Below are 20,250 nucleotides of genomic sequence, written 5' to 3'. Positions count from 1 at the left end.
TACCTTTTCTTCTGCTCAAATGGGCTTTGTTGGAGGTTTTTGAGGGACACTGTTATTGGTGAAGGGAAAGTCAGAGGAGTAGGTCTACTGTAAGGGTAGGGAGAAGGCATAATAGATAAGGTACATAGAAATGGATGGAGGTAGTAAATTTAAAGGAGAGAAGTATTCAGGGGAAGAGACTCTGAAGACATTGTGCAAGGAGGGAAAAGAAACAAACTAAACTATTAGATGTTTGGGTTTCTTGTGGCCATAAAATGAAGTTAGCCAAGAACATAAGTATTTTTTTAGGGTTTTAATGAAAGTTAAACTGTGGAGATACCACTTCCAGTTCTTGTGGCAACAAACTCTTACCCATGGCAATGACATTAGGGTGAGAAAAATCACGTGCAAATTAAGTAATTAGAATTGGAGCAGCGTGTGGTTTAGTTTGTGGCACCTCAGATGGGGAGTTAGGTACAGATAGAGCCCTAGGCAAAGTTAAGAATTAATTGATTCAGTGTGTTTTGAGTAGCTACTCTGTGTCAGGCACTGGATAGGTCAGGGAACAAAATTGTGTAGATCCCTGCCCGTGTGTTTACTTTCTTTCTAGTAAGAAGAGACCATTTAAATATATATATATATATATATATATATATATATATATATATATATATATAACATATGTGTAAATTATGTATTATGTTAGGAGAGAAGTTGTAGAATAGTTTGGTGTCATGGGGAACCAGGAGTGTTGGAGGAGATGACGGCGATACATAAAGGGAGTAATAAGTTGGCTTTGATTTGGAGGGTGGGAGGAACCTGTTAATCAGATTTCCTTCCCTTCCCTTCCGACTCCAGAGAATGGGAGTTGGGCCTGCCCAAGAGAGGTTAGTGGCAGGGGAACAGGAAGTGACTGTTGGATATTTTTCAAAATGGCAATAAAATTCACTAATGACATTAATAAAAAATATACATGTAATGCTCCTTTGTCCTTTCTTTTGAGCAAGAGAAAGGGGGCAGGAGATTGTCAGAGTTTAAAAACTGTGGTATTCTGTTGGAAAAAGGTCTCATTTAGGGAAGATTTTGATAGCAATTGAGTCATAAGTTTTATAGGAATTTTATGACAATTTTTTGTAACAAGTTTGTTGAGGGAATTCCAAGTTTTATCTACTTTTCAAAAGACCTGTATAAACAGTGTTTTCTTGGGCAAAACTTTGCATATTTTGACAGCTTGTTAAAATAATTGTTTGCTTCTGGCTTTTAATTTCAGATGTAGACAATAAATCATAAATTGCCTTATAACTGAGTCCAAACTCATTCTGTTTGCCACATAATAGGCCTATAAGTCAAGCGTGAGATTTGAGCTCCTTTTATGTTAGAAAGAGTGGGGAACGGGAAGGGGTTGGAGTCAAAAGTTGACAGACATCTGTAGACATCTGAGCAGGTCTTCTTTGTCCTTGGTCAGTGGATCTTTGTGTACAGGAATCTGGTCATGTCATTCCTGTAAATCTCAAAGATAGCATAGTCATTTATGTACACACTTCCTTATCTTCTCAGATGAAGTGGAATTTGGATAAAAAGCAATTTTTTCAGATCTTAACTGGAACATGTCTAAGCTACAGGCCACAGCAGCAAGGAAAATAGAGGTAATATGGAGTCCGACATGCTAAGTGTCTCCCTGCCTTCCTCAATGTGATGTATATGTATAGTCATGGTAGATTATACAGAATTGTTGCTGATAAGAATCTTATAGTAAGGCTCAAAATTAAACTATAAACCTGCATCTTGATTAATATAGAAATGTTACTAGGAAAAGATAAGTCTAAACCATTCCATGTAACACTGAGTAACGTAGTATCTCCTAATGGTATCGCTCTCTCAGCTCTACTGCCCATTAGTGGCCAGAATTGTCTTAAGTTTGTACGTACAGACTCCATTCATTTTATATTCTCTGTGACCTATGTATTTTCTCTTAATTTCTGCTTAAGTCTGCCTTTTTAAGAAAGTATTAATTTCTTTCTTATTGCTACTAGTGATATATCCAGAGAAGTTGTAGGATTTCTTTATTGACAAAGTAGAATTTAGGCATCTTGTTTTGATGATACGGCATTCCAGTCATTGAATATGCCCTATTAATTTGTGGCCTTTATGCGATTGGTTTCATAGGATTTCTTCCTTTAATACGAAATCCGTTTGCCTTGCCTCCTTTCTCCTTTCTTTTTTTTTAAGATTTTATTTATTTATTGACAGAGATCACAAGTAGGCAGAGAGGCAGGCAGAAAGGGGGTGAGGGGGAAGCAGACTCCTCGGTGAGCAGAGAACCTGATATGGGTCTCGATCCCAGGACCCCGAGATCATGACCCGAACTTAAGGCAGAGGCTTAACCCACTGAGCCAGCCAGATGCCCCTCCTTTCTCCTTTCTTTCCCACTTGTTCTTGTTGCTCCCTTTTCTTCTGTTAATCCTATTTTCCAACCTCTATCCTTTCAGCACTCCACAAAAAGGATCCCCTAATTTGAACTCTGAAACATATCTGAAAATGCTCAGAATGTCTTAGAGAATGAGCTTGAATTCCCATTCTCTATTTGTACTTTCAAGTTTCATTATTCTCACTTTTCAAATTTCTGGCTCTTTGTTATTCACCAGAACCCTATATGCTTTTGCTCTTTGAAGGCTAAAGCAGCTTAAACTAATGTATGTATGCATGTGTCTATCCTTTTTTCTTTTTTTTTTTTTTTTCCCCATCCTTCTTCCGGGAAGGAGGTGGGCAAATTGTTAGGAAGGAGAGGATGTTTCCTCACTTGGGGAGAGACTCCGCTCTTCAGCAGAGAGTGCAAATGGTGAAAAAATACACGAGGGGTTGTACTTCTGTGTTTGATGCTCCAAGGCTTTTGCGTCTCAGAACAATATACTGTAGTATGCCTAGGGATCTATGAGACCACAACTGTTTTCCTATAAAGCAGGAGAGAAGGGACAGAAGGGTAGTAGGGAGAAGGTAAATGGGAAAGGAGATCCCACTTGGAAGGAGCTTTCTCATCTCAATCGATTTTAGGAAACTAAAAACTTTTTAGGTTTAGGAAACCCAAACTAGTTTAGGAAACTACAACTACATTATACTATGCAGTTTCTGTCCCTGATTATTATTTGTACTCTCTTACTTATTTGTGTTAGGAGTGTACATTATCATCAGGGTTAAGTGTGACCTGTTGTTTTCTGAGTGTCAGAAGTGCATAAACATTATCTGTAACATTGGGTTTGATATTAAGCATTGGTAAAGACATTGCCATAGAAATGATGATGAAGAAAAGAAGAGGGAGAGATGGAAGTAAAAGGAAGGTAAAAATAACTTTCAAAAATTCAACACTATTCCCAGATACTTAAAAGTGCCGTACACTCTTCTAATCACTTTACAAATAATCTATCTTTATTTAGTCATATTAGACCCTAAGAAGCAGTGTATTATAACTATTCTCATTTCACAGGTAAGGAAACTATGGTGCAGAGAGGTTAAGTAACTTGTCTAAGCCTGTGAATGCTGGAGCCGTAATCTGAACCCAGTAGTCTTGCTCTAGAGCCTTAACCACTGCACCTTCTTCCTGTTGTGTGTATGTATATATGCATCATATGTGTACATATGCGTGTATGTAAACATGTAAATATTTACCAATGTATTAACAGAATATAAATATGGGGTGTATCAACAGATAAATAAATAAATGGAGATTATTTTAAAATATGAGAAAGGGCATCTTAATTAAGGGAGAAAAATAAACAAATTCAAGGGTTGATAATAAGGGAATATAGAAAATAGTAACAAACTTATTTCTTTCAAGTGATAAAGAAACTGAGTTTTTATAAAAATGCTACATTTAACAATGACTGAGAAATTAAGGCTGCACATTTAAGGTTGTGTGATATATTTAGAGAAATAATTTATAAATCCAAATAGTTTTTACCCATTGAAATTTGATGCTGTCGAGATTTACAGCTTGTTTTACACCCTCTATTGTTTTACAGCTCAATTTTGCATATATAATGCCTTTTACAATTTTCCTCCCTTTATAATGGATAGAAAATCAAATTATCCCCCTTTTAATTCACCACTTCTTTCTGTCATGGCTGTGTAGAAAGAAGTGACAATGCCAAAAGTATTAGAATATTTGTAATAATCCCTACATTTAAAAATAAGGAAGTGGTAGCAGCTGTACATATTTCAGTTAAAAGTTTTTGACATTTTGATTTATTTTTGAGATTTTAATAATTTCAGCCTTTTCAGTGTTAAGTCAGAACATTTGAAAAAAGGGATTCTGAAGTCCCTCTTAGGTATTTTTGAGTCCAGTTTTGATCTGCAGCAGCCCAGACTGAGAAAGAATATGTCCTCACGTTTAAAAATGTACAGAGGAGGATTGATAAATGTAGGAGTTCTGTATGTTTAGCTGTACCAAGTCACTTCAAATTTACCATGTTTCTTGGGAATTCATTTTAAATCAGAGACCACGACTATGTCTGCTGCGTCCTTGACCAGCCCGCTGAAGTTTCCTCCTCTGCTGACAGGAGTCCTAATACTCTGTCTTGAAGGTAGCTTGGTACTTTGGTAGATTTGTAAAATAATTTATTCTATTGTATTTGAAAAATGGGCTTTTTCTGTTGCCTAGGTCTAAATAATAGAGGAATTCTTGTCTAATTTATTGTGTGGTCTTGGGTGAATCACCTTTTCTTGCTTTTATTTTCTCATCTTTAAAATGAAGGGGATTGAATGAGATAATCTTAAGCCTCCTTTTTAAAAAAATATCAATGCTATTATGTGTATATATTTTTACTAACAGATTTAAATGTTTTGTTGATGTTCTGGAAGAAGAAAGTGAAGTGAAAAATCCTCTGTATTTTCAAAGCAAATGTGAAATTGAGACATTGTAGATGATAGTGTGAGGCCTCTGTTCTGCTTTGTTATTGTTTCTGTCAACATAGAGACTTTTGTTCTTTTGTACTTAAATGGTAATTATAACTAGGTCCAAACCAGCTCCATTTGACTTTTCAATTCACAGGACTAGCTTGGGCACAGCAGTTAACTATATGGGGAACTTTAATGTTAAAAACACTTACCGTCCTATGATTTCCAAAGGACCTCCTGGCATGCAATTTTAGAAAATTCTGTTAGTATTTATATTCAGCTTTGTAGTGTTGTATGCTTTATTAGCTGTAGTGAGTCCATTTTTTTGTGCCAGACTTTTTTTGTTGGTACTTGGCAATCATTTGAGGTAACTACACATACATACTACAGTAAACACCTGGGTCTCCTCATTAGCACAGGCCATTACTGAAGGTTAGGGATGTACTTTGTTGCCATCCTTAATCTGAAGGCTGGTTTCAGGGTTATTTTGTCCAATATCCTGGCACTGATAAAAGTTTATATTGGGAGCAGAAGGTCATTAAAAGGGTAAAATTCAGTATTGGGAAGGTCTAGAAAATCAGTCAACTGCAAATGATACAGTTCTCGAATAGATGTCCCTAAAGCTGCTTCCAGTGATTGAAGCTTCTTTGAGAAGCCAAAAGCCTGAAATAGTTTTGACTGTAAGTTCTCATAGATAAATGCACTAAGGCTACCTTTGGATCGATTTGTGGTACATGGCTGGTGGCTTCCCAGAAGGAATCCCTACTCTACAGTAAATATCTGTGCATCTTTGGACATTTTTATAATAAAAACCTCAGATCACATTACCTGAAGAGCTGTCATATGTTTTCATCCTGCTTTATTTTCTAACTAGATGTGTATCTGTCTTTCTCTTATATCATGTGCCGACACAGATTTTCCCTCCTAGGTCATCAGGTCTGGGAGTGCAGTTTTGAGGTGTGAGGACACTTGAGGCAGAGAGAGTGCCTGAGATGGGGACCTGGGAGTTCTAGAGCAGGGACTGGAAGGGGCCACTGGAAAGCACCATACTGAAAAGCAGAGATGAGAATATTAGCTGTGGGATAAGGGGCTAGAAGAGCTAGGTAAGGAGACTTATCTCCAAAGTAAGCTGTCCCAGAAGAGGATTGGATACTGGGATGCAGAACAGCATGGTCTGAGGTTAGTCTGCTCTGAGTCTAGGAGTAGAAGGGCCGATTCTGACTGCTGGGCCCCATCTTGGTTTGACCTTGTGCTGGTGATTCTTCATTGTCAAATAATGTCCTCCTATGAGTGTGAAGCTCCTTTGGGGGCAAGTAGTATTTTCCTAGTCCTATTTTATTGTCTTGTACATAGCATATAGTAGAGAAATAAAAATTTGTTTAATTCCTATTTGCCAAGTTCTATTTTATGTGGGTGTGTGGGGTCTGGATGAGGGAATGAGAAGGTTATTGTTGAGTAGCTGCTAGTCATACTGGTCAGCATTTGTCCTGTAGGAAGAAGAATGGCCAATCCTATGCATTCTTTTCACATTGACCTTTGTATGCTTTCTTTTGGTTATCAGCTTTGTCCAGATTGTAAACAATAACCTAGAAGAGAAAGGTTTTATATTCCATTATCATTTCTTGTAGCCACACAGTTTTGTGTGAATAGGCAATCTCAAGTAAAGGAGCGATTGCTTATTTTGTATTGGGTTTCCCAGGAAACAGTTCTTAGCCTTAACTTTGATTAAGAGTGGAGCTTTTGTTTCCTGTAGGATTTTCAGACATTATAAGAAGAACTATGTTTGGAAACAGTATGGGACACCTGAATATAATAATTTAAACTCCAAACTGCATACACACTTTTACCCCATGAGAAATGGCACTCTTTAAAAAAAAAAAAAGAGAGAGTAATTCTATAGTTTTTAATGTTTAGAATCTCTTCCTATGCTTAAAATTCTAATGGATTAGATTATGGTATACATGTAATAGTGTTCTTTGAAACCATTAGGAAGTTATTTTAAAAATAAGTAATATGTACCTAGTGCTAAACAATTGAGTAATTTTGGGGTGAAAATATTTTAAAAAATTTACTGTGATCATGACTCATACAGATTGGCCTTTAATAAGCAATTCTGTTGGATTGGCTTCTGCATCAGAAATAGTTTGCTTTTATAAATTTCATGGAATAACAAGGGACAGATTCCTACATGCTTATGTGAAATAATGTTAAAGAAAATTTAGGAATTGAAAACTTAGAGGAGCAACTTTTTCTGACATGCATGTTGAGAGTGAAATTGCCCTCACCATGGAAGACATGGTAGTGTTAAGATCACTGGCCTTTTATGACACATATGATAATTATCCATAGACAGGCTTGTCATATTCAGTTGCACAGGTTGTACATTGTTTAACTGTAGTGAGGTACTACTATTCACGTACGTGAAACCTACATGTCTATGTGTGGCGACTCCTGGGGTTATTAATGAGGCAGAAAACACACTTTTACCCCATGAGTCTACTTGTTAGAGGACCAGATAGATGATACATAAATGAAAGAGATATGTATCAGTGAAATCAAGACTATATGAATAATTAAAACAGTGTTATATGATAGTGGCTTGATGGCTAGATTAGATTAGGTGACCAGGAAGAAATACTAAAATGAAAAGAAATGGTAATTTAAAAGTAAAATCTTTGCAAAGTGGCACCATTAAATTTATTCCATATACATATCTTTGAGACTGTCATTTTTATACTTTTATTACTGAGGATACTGAGTCTGACACAGTTCTCTATTTGCTCTCTGGATTTTTTCAAGCTGTTGTAGCAGTGAGTTGTTTTTTTTTAAGAGCTGTTTTGGCTGATTTTCGTAAAAAAACAAGTAAGTGTAGTTTTGTATAATGATTTAGTGTTAAATTCTTTGAGTTTAACTCAGTGGAATGATTCCACATAATAAAATGGTTTTAAAAAAATCTGAGTGACTTTATTTGGGTTTTTACATAAAGAGAAAAATTCTTTAAGTATTCAGTGACTATGTATATCTAAGCATAAGGAGAAAATATTTGGAATATAATTTAGACCTATCTTAGTTAAAAATGCATGTTTATTTAGTCTAACTTTTCTAGCTTCTTTAAGAAATACCATGAGGAACAATTTTGTTTTTGTTTTATTACAACATTTGGCTAAAACTGTTCCTTCTTTAGGGGATAGTGTAGTTTTTTTCAATCTATTGTCTATTTTTTTTTTTTTAACAAAACATTTCCACATCACTACATGGGTTTTATGTCCATCATTTTGAATGGTTTCAAAATGGAAGGTCAAGTGGGTATGCCACAATTTCCACAATTATTTTGTTTTAGTAATTTTTAGTTAATTCTGGAGTTTTCTGTTAATGATAATTTTGCATTAGATATTTTGTGGCTTACAGCTTTTCTCTGTATGTTAGAATATTATATTAAGTTAGGTTGTCCACAGTGAATTTCTAAATACTAATTCTGTTGTTGCCCAAAGAGCATAAACATTTTAAAAAAGAAATTACAGAAGAGGCACCTAGGTGTCTCAGTCGGTTGAATGTCCGACTCTTGGTTTCAGCTCGGGTCCTGATATCAAAGTTGTGAGATTGAGCCCTTTGACAGGCTTGCTGCTGGGCGTGGAGTCTGCTTAAGATTCTCTCCTTCCTTCTTCCTCTGTCTCTCCCCCTTCTCTAAAAAAAAGAAATTAGGGAAGTTTTGGTTTTATGGTAACTTCAAATTATGATTAGGCAGTCTATGAAGGTTTCAACTGGAAAAAACAAGCAAAGAGAAATCTGAAGAGAAACTATAATTCTGTGATTTTCTATAAAGTTTTAAACTAGAGATTTTGGTAGAGTTTTGGTAAAGTCTGATGCAGGCAACTCTAGTAAATTGGATAATCAAAACCTGGAATTATATTTATCAAAAAACAATTTTAGGATTCAACTGATCTAATTTATCTTCTCATATCTTAATTTCTGTCTCTGGAATCCTCTGAAAATTTAGTTCTAGTAATGTAAAAGATAAAAGCAGATGGTTCTTTAATCTTCAACTGTGGCAAATTGTTTCTTTTGCTTCCAGTCTTCAATTTTTACCACATTTTTATGAACCTCTCACCCTTTTATATTCTGCCACATTTTATGGACTTATACAATGATCATACTTTTTTTTTTTTTAAAAAGATTTTTATTTACTTGAGAGAGAGAGAGAGAGAGAGAGAGCGAGAGAGAGCGAGCACATGAAAAGGGAGGAGGTCAGAGGGAAAAGCAAGTTCCCCACAGACTTGGGAGTCCAGGAGCATGACCTGAGCTGAAGGCAGTTGCTTATTAACCAACTGAGCCACCCAGGCGCCCTGCAACGATCATACTTAAGAAATGGGTTGGGGAGAAGGGGGTGGGATTATGGACATTGGGGAGGGTATGTGATTTGGTGAGTGCTGTGAAGTGTGTAAACCTGGTGATTCACAGACCTGGGGATAAAAATATATGTATATAAAAAATATATGTTTATAAAAAATAAAAAATAAAAAAAAAAATAAAAAAAAAAGAAATTCTGGAAATGAAGAGTAAATAGACTGGGAAGGAACATTTGTAATTTTGTGTTCTGCACATTATTTTTTGGCTAACTACTGTGGGTAGATGTCAGGATACCATGATCTCTTCCAAAAAGGTTTGTAGATGCATAAAATTCATAATAAATACTTTATTACATATGAGAAGACTGAGACCCACTGAGCAAAATGACTTGCTAATGAGTCCATAATTTTCTTTTCCACTGACCAGTAAAATCTTAAGAAAGTCCAAAGTGCACTAGTGATGAATGTTATCCTACTGAGGGCTGTACTTCCTTTCTGGTTTATCTGGGTTTTGTTATCTAACAAAAGCTCTATAAATCCTGGCTATATCCCATGGAAGTGATGCATGGAAAGTAACTAATGCTGAAATGGAGCCCATTTGTCCTCAAGATAAAAAAGGACATAGCAAATTTAAATTTAATAGTGTCCATTGTCTGTTTATTTCCTGTAGTAAGAGAAAACGGTAAAAATAATCATACACTGGTACAGGTTCTAATTTTGTACACATAGCATCTAGGAAAATACTTGGTTACCCTACTTAGATCTCTTAAAGCTTATTTTTGTAAATAGATAGCTTAAAATAATTATCCTACTACTTTTCCTAAGTGATTAATTTTACTTGTCTTACTCAAGTAAGGATTTTGGCTTGAGATTGGACTCTCTGGCAAATTAAGGAAGAATTAATAAGAATTTTATCTGTTTTTATCCCTCCCGTAGACTAGCATCAACAGATACTCTGAGACCCTGTTAAAAACTCAGATGAAAAAAGAAATATATTGGACTAGGCTAAAAGGCATACTTAGCTTTCCCTAAAAATTTACGTTTACTTTCTTTTTAAAATATTTTTTTTATACCAGGAAAGATAGGAAGAATAGTATTTTGGTGTGTTATTTTTAGATTAAATAGCAGTCATTTTCAGGGATATGTTATTTAGCATACCTAGGATGCACACTGCAGAAATTGTGAAAATATCAAATACATTTTCCCTACCTCGTTAATAATTTTCAATATCTTGGGGTGCCTGGATGGCTCAGTTGGTTAAGCTCCTGCCTCATCTCAGGTCATGATCCCGGGGTCCTGGGACTGAGCCTCACATTGGGCTCCCGGCTTAGAGGGAAGCCTGCTTCTCCCTCGCCCTCTGCCGTTCCCCCTGCTTGTGCCCTCTCATTCTCTCTCTCTCAAATAAATAAATAAAATCTTAAGAAATAATTTCCAATATCCTTAGGTATGCTCCAGTTTTGATTTTCATTATAGTGTTCTAATCAGGATTTCAAACAGGACTTTGTTATTTATGAGATAAAGCCAGAGAGAGAGATAGTAGAGTGATTCAAGGCTATAATGTGTTCCCCTATGTTTGTTTTGTATACATGTCGCAGCAGTGACTGAAAGGCCAATTACATTGTGATCTCACTTGCCCAGGAGTTCACACTCATCCATGTGTTGTTAGAGCTAAGACCCTATGTCTTCTGATTTGATTCTGGTCCAACATAATTTCTATAATACTGTGTTGCCCTTTAGCTGGTGTGAATTTGCTTCTTGGGTCTGCATTTCTGCCAAGTGTGAGCTGAAATGTCCCATAAAGAAACTTGGGATATTATTTGCCGTCATGATAAATGTTTGTGAAAAGCTCAGAGGGGATCTCTGGGAAGACCTCATTTCTCCAAAGTTCTGCTGCCTTTGAAAAGCAAAATACAGTTATTGGAATCTCAAGTTAAGAAACACAGAGTGTTTCATCTGGGTTGGAGTTCACTTAGATGTGAATCTTTAAATCCTTTATTTAATTCTCCCAGGCTATTATGAAAGGCTGATGTTTAATAAATATGAAATCAGGGAGGCTATGTTGAATTATTATTTTTTTTTCTGACTTTCAGTGCTTTTCTTACGTACTGAGTGGATATTATCCTGCTGCTCTGAATTCAGGAACCATACCTAGCACCATCTGTGAATGCCAGAGCTTCCCTATATGTATGGAAAGTGCTTGTTCAAGCTGCTTTGCCAGCTTCTTTTTACTCAGGCCTTGCTTCTTTGGATGGTAGGTGAAAATCTCTCTGGCAAAGTACACTTTTAAAAAGGAGTAGGTTAATTGTTTCTGGAGATCAAAAGAAGGGGCCCCTTTTGTTAATATACTCTAATAAAGAGAGATATGATTCTGTGCATCCACATGTTATCTTAAGGCACATTGTGGGAACTCAGGTGGTGCTAAGAATTTTCCTTGCGCAGAGTACTGAATGCTGATAACTGAGAACTTTTGTGTCGTAACTTTAGTCTTATTAAAAGCAAATTTTGATAGTTGTCTCTTTCTATCATATGATCTCCCTGATATGAGGAAGTGGTGATGCAACATGGGGGCTTAAGTGGGTAGGAGAAGAATAAATGAAACAATGCTTTCTATTTGTGAAAACGTGATACATTTTATTTTTCTACTTATTTTTTTCTTCCCTTTAAATCAGGAACTACATTGCTTTTTAAATACTTGTGGAAAATGAAAGAATAAGTCATGGCAACTGTGATGATGTTCAAGTAGGAAATATATAAATAGTTGTGTTGTATAATAATATACTTTTAAGCTTTGACATATTTGGGAAGGTAGTATAGCTTGTCATTTCAGCTGTGGCTTGATGTATCCTAGACTCTTTTCTTTCTTTCTTTCTTTCTTTCTTTTTTTGTACTTGGAATGTCTTCCTTTGACCTTTTTGTACCACTCTAGTTTTAAAATGAAGCATATTGTCAACCAGTAAAGCAGAGTAGGTTTTTCTTGGGTAAAAAAATTATCAGGCACCTGGCCATTTCTTTAAAAAGGTACTCTATCAAAGTCCTCTTTAAAAAGTTTTAACTGAAATCAGATTTTATTCCTTTTACCAAAAAAGTTTCTCTTTTCTTTTTGAAATAACAGATTTATGTATTTCACATAGGAATCATTTTGTAAAGGCTTTTTTAGGATTGTATGGATTCAGAAAGTATTTTTAGACATTCAAATTTTTTGTATCAAAATGTTTTTTTTTTCCTGGTCATTACTCTTTCAACAATTATTATTAAAATCTCTGTATCTTCTGACTGTTTTAGTATTTATTTTTCTGCTACCTTATGTCTTCCTCTTTTAGTTAAGGAGCCAAGCATATGTTTCTTTATATCCATCCATCCATCCATCCATCCATCCATTCAACAAGGGAGGCCGAGTGACTTATTTGCTAAATAAGGTCCTAATTGTCCTATCATTTTCTTTAAGATCAAAATATAAGATCAGGGAACAATAAAGAAAACGACTCTTAGAATATTGCAAATAAGAGCAACAGGAGGCTTCACATGCACGCAGTCTGCTGGCAGGACTCAGCTGAGGTGGGTAGCATGAGCACAGCTGCTCACAGCCCACTCCGATCAGGAGCATATCATAAAGATGAAAAAGTGAAAATCAGGACTAATGGCTTTTAGGTTTTTAAATGAGAATAATTAGCATTCCCTCAAAATAAGATTCATACCTGTATTTTCAATTCAGCATGTTTTAAGAAAAGAAAATGTCAGTGTTATGGATACTATTTGCTCTTATGGCATTTTTAAGGTTTAACTATTTTTTAAGTCTTTATGATATGTTGGACTAGATTTATAATTTAACAATAAATATCTAGAATATTTAATTTTTCACTTAGTGGGAACATAACATGGAGATTAATAAACTGATCAATTTAAAGATCATTTTACAAGGTGGTTCCCAAATTTACAGACTACTGTGACACTGCACACAACTGTGACCTTCTGTTGAAGATTTATTGACTTAGGTCACTTAACTGCATCTCAAAGTATAACCTCAAATCCTCACTTCTTTCTAGCTTAAAGTGATAATGTACTTTACTATTAAATAGTAACAGCCATTATATGTACTAACAAATGAAACCAGACTTTCTATTTAAAAATATTTCATCCTAGAAATATCCTTTCCCTAGGGTCTCTGAATATTCTTTTTATAATGCAGCATTCAGTCCTAAGAACTCCCCTAATATTATCTTTCCTAACTGACTTTTTCAAAGCCTCTCAGAACAAAACATCTCATTCAGCCTAGGGATCATTTGAAGGTACCTATAGAAAATGGTTTGAAACAAATTACAAAGCATCTTGAGTCTGAACCTCTAGCCCAACTCAGTCACTGGGAATTTTTTAGAGGATTATTTGAGGTCAAGGTCCAGTGATATTTCTATTCTCAGCCACTAACGGATAAATGATAAAAGAATTCTAAGGTCTTTGCTAGTGAACTCTGTAAAGAGTGCCAGTCTTGGGTGAGCAGTGAAGTAAGGAGTTTGGATCTGAAAGGGAGCAAATGAAAAGCTATCATGACATTGAAGTGGTCAGTAATGCAATGATACTAAGAGTTAGGACTTTGTAACTAAACTGAAAAGATAAGAAGAATTCTGGCTCACTTTAGCTTGTGGCCCAGAACAAAAAGCATGTCTGTGTAATTGCATGAATATGTATATGGGTAACTGTTTTTTTTTTTTTTTAATATTAGTTACTACTATTTATTGGACAGTAAGTCCTAATTCCTTTTCATTTTTTAAAATCTCATTTAATTTTCACATTAAGCATGTGAGATCTATGGTGATATATACATTTTACAGATAAAATTTATTGAAGTAAACCCACAGGTACTAGAATTTTGTTTTTTAGAGAGACAAAGTAGTCATTAATGGAAATGGGACCATCTACATGCCTTAAAAGGGAAGATATAAAATATTAAAAATACCTAAATAGATTGTCTACAATTTAGACTGTTCTTTGATATTTGTCCTTTGTGCATTTTATATTGAGCTGAGTTGCTATGTTAGCAATTTGCATTTTTAGTTGTTGCCTGGTCTGGGAAACTTTTTAATCCCTGAGTATTCACTCTTGGAATTTCAAGACATTACAACGGTACTGCTGGTTGTTAGTTCCAGCTAAAAAGCTTCTTATAGAAAACCCTTAATTAGTAATAAAATTAAAGGTAGACCAACCTTTAAATATTTAAATGCAATACATGTAGTGTGAGGTCAATGGTAAAAAAGGAACACCTAGATTTATATTGGTGACTGAAAAGACTTCAGAACCTTCCAAAAGCAGTATATCAGGTAGTGGAAGAAGGGATCCAATGTATGTAAATTTATTTTAGATACTTTGATAAATTTAAGAAAGCAACTACCATAAACCTAATTTTAGCCATGAAATAAAGTTTCTGTATTATATGCTTACTTACTCATTTTTTCACAGTCTAGAATTAACTTTCCCCTCCCTGTACTCCATCTGGAAAAATCATACTCATTCTTTATGGTCCAGAAAATGCCCTGCCAGCCATATTCCTCTAACACTTGATAAATATCACATTGTATTACAATTAAGTTGGCTTTCTTCCTTTAGCACTGTAGACATCTGGTATATAGAAAGTGATTGACAAGTATGTGTGGAATGAATGAAGGAATGGATGAATGAACTATATGTTTAACAATGTTTTTATCTAGTGCTATTTGGATCAATTTTTATAAATATCTAAAATTATCAAGCAAGGTGGTAACTAAGGTCATGGGAAAAATCTTTGGGAATGCTTGCTGATGCCTTTTTCTTTACTGGGTGAATATTAAGGTAGAAAGGATTATGAAGAAATTATAAACTTTAAGATGTTTTATTATGGAAGTTTTCAAACAAAGATTTTTTACAGTGAACAACAGAATACCACTGTTCATATTTTAGCAAACATTTTCCCATGATATATCTCTCCATCTTTTCATCCAACTCTTCATCTGTCAATCCATCTTATTTATGATGCATTTCAAAGTAAATTGCAGGCACTTATCCCTAAATACTTCAGCATGTGTATCATTAACTAGAGTTCATTAATATTTTTTTTTTCCTCTTGAGGTAAAATTTAAATACAACAGACATGTATAAATCTTAAGGAAACATTTGCTGTGTTCTGACATTTGTGTAGACCCGTGTAACCCAAACCTTTATGAAGGCACAGAATCTTATTATCAGCCCAGAAAGTTCCCTCATGTTCTTTACCAGTCAAACTTTGCTCTCAAGCCCCACTGGCGACCATTTTTCTGATCATGCCCCATCCCCCATCCCAGTTAGTTTTGCCAAAAAATGACATCTTTAAGGAATCAAAATATGTAAATGTTTGAGTAATAAAACATGGAGAGGTGAATTACTTTGTGACTTGATCGTAAGAATGATGGCCGAAAAACCCGAGAGGGCAGTTGATGAAGAAAGCTGAAATGATTTATGAAATGACTAATGACATGGATTGAGGGAAATGCCAGAAGTACCCACAGCTAGCATTCTGTTCAGCCTATAATTGCTTGTAATGGCACAGACTGTATCAACCGGAAAGTCACTTGACCGAGGTTTTTGCCTGGTGGTCAGCAAAAAGTGACACAATTTTATGGCCAAAACAATCTTATACTTTATAAAGGCTATAAGTTGAAATACAGTGATTATTTCAAATGTTTTGCTTTGTGATAGAATTGCTTACTATTTGATTTCAAAGTGATCTATTATAAAATGTTGATGAAAATACGGAATTTTAATTATTACACAAGGAAGAAACTAGCTTTGAGATATGTAAAACTGCTCTGTATTAAGACTGTATTTAAAATAAAGTTTTAATGGTGTAGTTGTACATAGGTATGGTTGTTGTGAATACCAGGCGTTAATCAGACACTTTGTATATATCGCTAACATATTTAAATTCAATAAAGAAAGAAGTCAGCAATAAAACTTACAAAATATCACAGCTTGGTCTGGGCACTGGCCCTGCCTGTCCATTATTGACTTTCAATTTCTCTTCTTCTTCTGTACAGCACAGTCAGATGCTGAGTACCAGTTGATGGGTTGTTGGAGCGTATAGAACCCATTTCCCCAGCTTCCCTTTCCTCTTTTCCCTCAATTTCCTCCTTCCCTCTCTCCTTCACTTCCTGCTGATTAGACGGATATTTATTGTCCACCGCCTAGGTAATACTGTGCTAGATGGTAGAGTTACGGGAACATTTATCTCACTGTAAAACAGGTTCTGCAGATGCTACTCAGATTATAAACATAAACTTCTGATAAATTAGGACTCATTTTTAAAAAAATCATGCATCCTAGAATTTGTGAACAGGTTTTCTAGAATACAGGTCATGTTGGTATCTGTGATAGGGTAGATTCTTGGAAGTTTTTTGCATGTTCATACTGTTGACTTAATTCCTTTCTCTCCATGACTGAAACAACTGGGCTTGCTTTCCTGTTGATCCCTGCCCGTCCCATCAATTGTTCATGCTCAAGGTGGTGATATAGTTTGCTATCTTTTTTTTTTTTTAAGTTTCACTCAAACCTCTGTTCTATTCATAGCTTTTTATTTGTTGCGAAATAAGTATATTTTTAGAGAAGTTTGGAATTTCTTAGGTGATCTCTCACTTCGTATAGTGGTAGAGAAAAATGTTCAGACCCTGAAGTCAAGAAACTGAGTTAGTTTTTTTCACTGAATAGCTAGAACTTTTAATGATTCACTTAAGTACTTAGTTTCCATTATTTAAAATAAAGTACTTTTCAACTCAGGCTAAATCCTAGAAAATTAAAAAAAATACATATAAAAATGTAAGTATATTTACTTTAGAACAATTAAAAAAAATTTCTAGTGATAAAATGTATATAACATAAAACTTATCACTTCAACTGTTTCTATGGCATTGAGTATATTCTCATTGGACAACCATCACCATTCATCTCCCCAAACTGAAAGTATGTAGCTATTAAAGAGTAACTCAGTAACTCCTTATTCCTCCGTCCCCCAGCCCCTGACAACTACCAGTCCACCTTCTGTCTCTATGAATAAAGATTTTTTTTCTTTTAAGTAACAGTGACAAGTTATCTCTTTACTTCCAATCCTCTTATTTCAGTTCGTTCTTTTTATCAAGCACGGTTAATCAGGGAAAAGGAACATACTAGAGTATGTGTATTCCAAGTCTAATTTCAGTTTATTTTTTAATGTAGCCCTCTGATTTTTGTTATTTGATTGAAATCTTTTTGACTTAACTGCCAATGTATTGTTTATATATTAGACTAACCTTATCCTACAGTTATAGGAGGCAGCAACAAAAACACTTTTCAATAACTGTGCCTAGGCAATTAAATAAATGCAATCCATTTAAAGCTGCAGCCATTTATGTGAAATTAGGCATTTCATTTGATTTCCACCTATGGCTATGGCTTTCAGAAATTTGATTTACAATTTATTTGATGTAATTTCAGGCTGAGAATATCTTTGCAATACAATAATGAGAAATTAGGTTATCTGAAGTATAGTTTAATGAAGTGTAAAGGGTATGAAATGAAAAATAAAATGTAACTTAGGGAATATTTGCATGAATGGCATTTAGCTATTGGACATTTTTATACTCCTATGGTAAGTACATTTTCATAATACATAAAGGTGGTTTTATAATGTTGGTATCATTTAAAATAGACTTCTAAATATAATTAGAAGACTGACATTTTTGTTTGTCTTTTATTTACTTAAATGAATTGGCAAAAAACAAAACCTTGATCGTTTGAATAACTATAACTGTAATTGTATTAAGAACTTAACTGCCATTAGCAGTACAAAGCTCAGAGGCACCCAATGTAACTCAATAACCAGGACTGAAATTTGTATCCATTCTAGTGAGGTGTGAACTTTTTTTGTTCTGAAGGTTGAAGAGATATCAGATAAGCTTCAGAGAGAATGAAAGGCATATATTTCAGATTAACCCCTTCAAATTCTGGGATTCAATGATAGTGATGTGATTGGGTTATTAAATGTTGTAACACATGTGGAATAAAGAAACAAAAATGAGAAGATTGCTAACTGGAAAGTATGTATTTTAATCAAGACATAATTTCCTAGTACCAGGAGTAGATCAGGTTTTTTGGTGGACCTAAAAAGTAGACCTTTTGGGTGGTGGTAGGGGGGGAGACTCCTCTTTAAGAAAGAAATACAAAACTACAAATACAGGTTTATGTATGAAAGTCAGCATTTATTTAGAATGAAAAAATGATCAGAGATTGCAAAAAAGGTGGCTACTGACATAATTATGACAAATGACATTTTAAAACTGTTGATTATACTTTTAAATTATTTTTTTCTACAACTATAGGATGTTTAGCATTTCATGGCTTCTCTCTATCACAATGCTTTTATAATATGATTTCCTACAAAGAAACTAGAAAGTCTTTGCTGTAGCCCAGCTAATAAAGTTTTATTTTTATTGATGGTGAAGTGTAAAAAACATGCAGTTTCACGGACAGACACATCTAGTTATTTGTAAAGTGTTCATTTGTGCTGTATAGAGTTTCAGAAAAGTTCCATTTCATGAATCCCATCAAAAAAGAAAAAAAAATTGTACATTTGTAATTATAGTATCAACTATATTCCTAATAAGAGAAAATTTCTGATTTGACCAGGCATTGATTAAAAATAAGATTATCTGCTTATACCGTTTCCTATCTCATGATTGGAAAAATTTCCCAACAACTTTTTTCTAGCTGCCTATGTTTTGGACGGTTTCTCTTCTTATATACCTGTGGTTCTAGTTGCCATGAGACACATTTATGTTGCCTCTGATGTTCAATTTTGCATCTTCATCTCATGCCTCCAGGTAAGTTTGAAGCAGTAGGACAAAGGTATATTCCCAGAAGCCATTCCTGCAGTGGAACATATGACATTAATTGATCACACATGGAAATGACTGAGAACCACATGCTTACGTCCCATAACCCCAAACTGAACAGATCTCTAATCCACCTTTCTCTTTGCTGGAACCTCACGTTACCCACTCACACCATTTAACACAGATGAAAGGGTGGTGAAGTGTAAGTTGGAGTGGCAAGAGAATTTTTTTATTGTTAAAACATCTTAATTTTGTATCATGTGTAAAATGCATCATTATGAGAACCCATTGCTAAAGCTCCTTCCAGGTCCCTGAAAGGGCCTTCTTAGGGGAGGATCCCTGAAGCTTCAGCTTCGTGAGGCCATTTTATGGTAAACAAGTCAAACAAGTGCTGTTTCTGCATTGATGGAAATCTGCTGTTCAGTAGAGTAGCTGCTAGACCTTCTGTGGCTGTTGAAGACTTGAAATTTGATTCGTGCAATTGAAGAAATGAATCTTTAGTATGCAGTTCTAATTATTTTAAATTTAAATAGATATATGTGCTTGATGGCTACTGTATTAGACAGTGTAGGTCTGGCACCCACTTTAATACTATTTTTGTATAATATTAGTACTCATTTAATTCTATTAAAGATAGTACGTATTACATTTTGCTTAACTTACGATGTCATTTAGGTGTAAATTCCCAGTTGTAACCTACATTATGTATCACATATGATACACTTATTGCCTACTGAGTCAAGTAGGCAATTCTCATAATTAAGGACAAGATTTATGCTTGTAAATAAAGTCAAACTGAAAAAATACTTTTGAAGCATTTCTTCTGATTGGAAGGTTTTGATTGTCTTGCTAGAAAATCATCTTGAACCAATCATATTGAAAAATCTTAAATTATGGGTTACAATGTGTGTTTTCGAAGTAGTGGTTAAGATCTTTTGTATGAATTACCATGTTTTTCTCTTTGGAAATTTAATAAAATGTTTCCAAAGACAAAAAAAAAAGTGGATTATTTGGTTGACGTGCTTACTATTTTATTTAACTGCTTAGTTTGCTAATCCTAGTAGTTCAAACCACATTCCAAAATTTGGGTTAAGTCTTGTCTTGCTACAACATGGCATTGGGCAATAATTTATAAATATTGAGTTGGTAGAAAAAGGAGAAAGCATGAA

At 34.7% G+C, this 20,250-nt stretch overlaps 1 protein-coding gene across 3 annotated transcripts in view; it reads left to right on the top strand.

Moving 5' to 3' along the window:
- IMMP2L (inner mitochondrial membrane peptidase subunit 2) overlaps positions 1-20,250 on the top strand; it is an 867,031-nt gene that overhangs the window by 101,627 nt on the left and 745,154 nt on the right. The window lies entirely within an intron of this gene.

Source organism: Mustela lutreola, chromosome 4, assembly GCF_030435805.1.
Source record: "Mustela lutreola isolate mMusLut2 chromosome 4, mMusLut2.pri, whole genome shotgun sequence".
Lineage (NCBI taxonomy): Eukaryota > Metazoa > Chordata > Mammalia > Carnivora > Mustelidae > Mustela > Mustela lutreola.
This window is presented reverse-complemented; position numbering and strand designations above follow the sequence as displayed.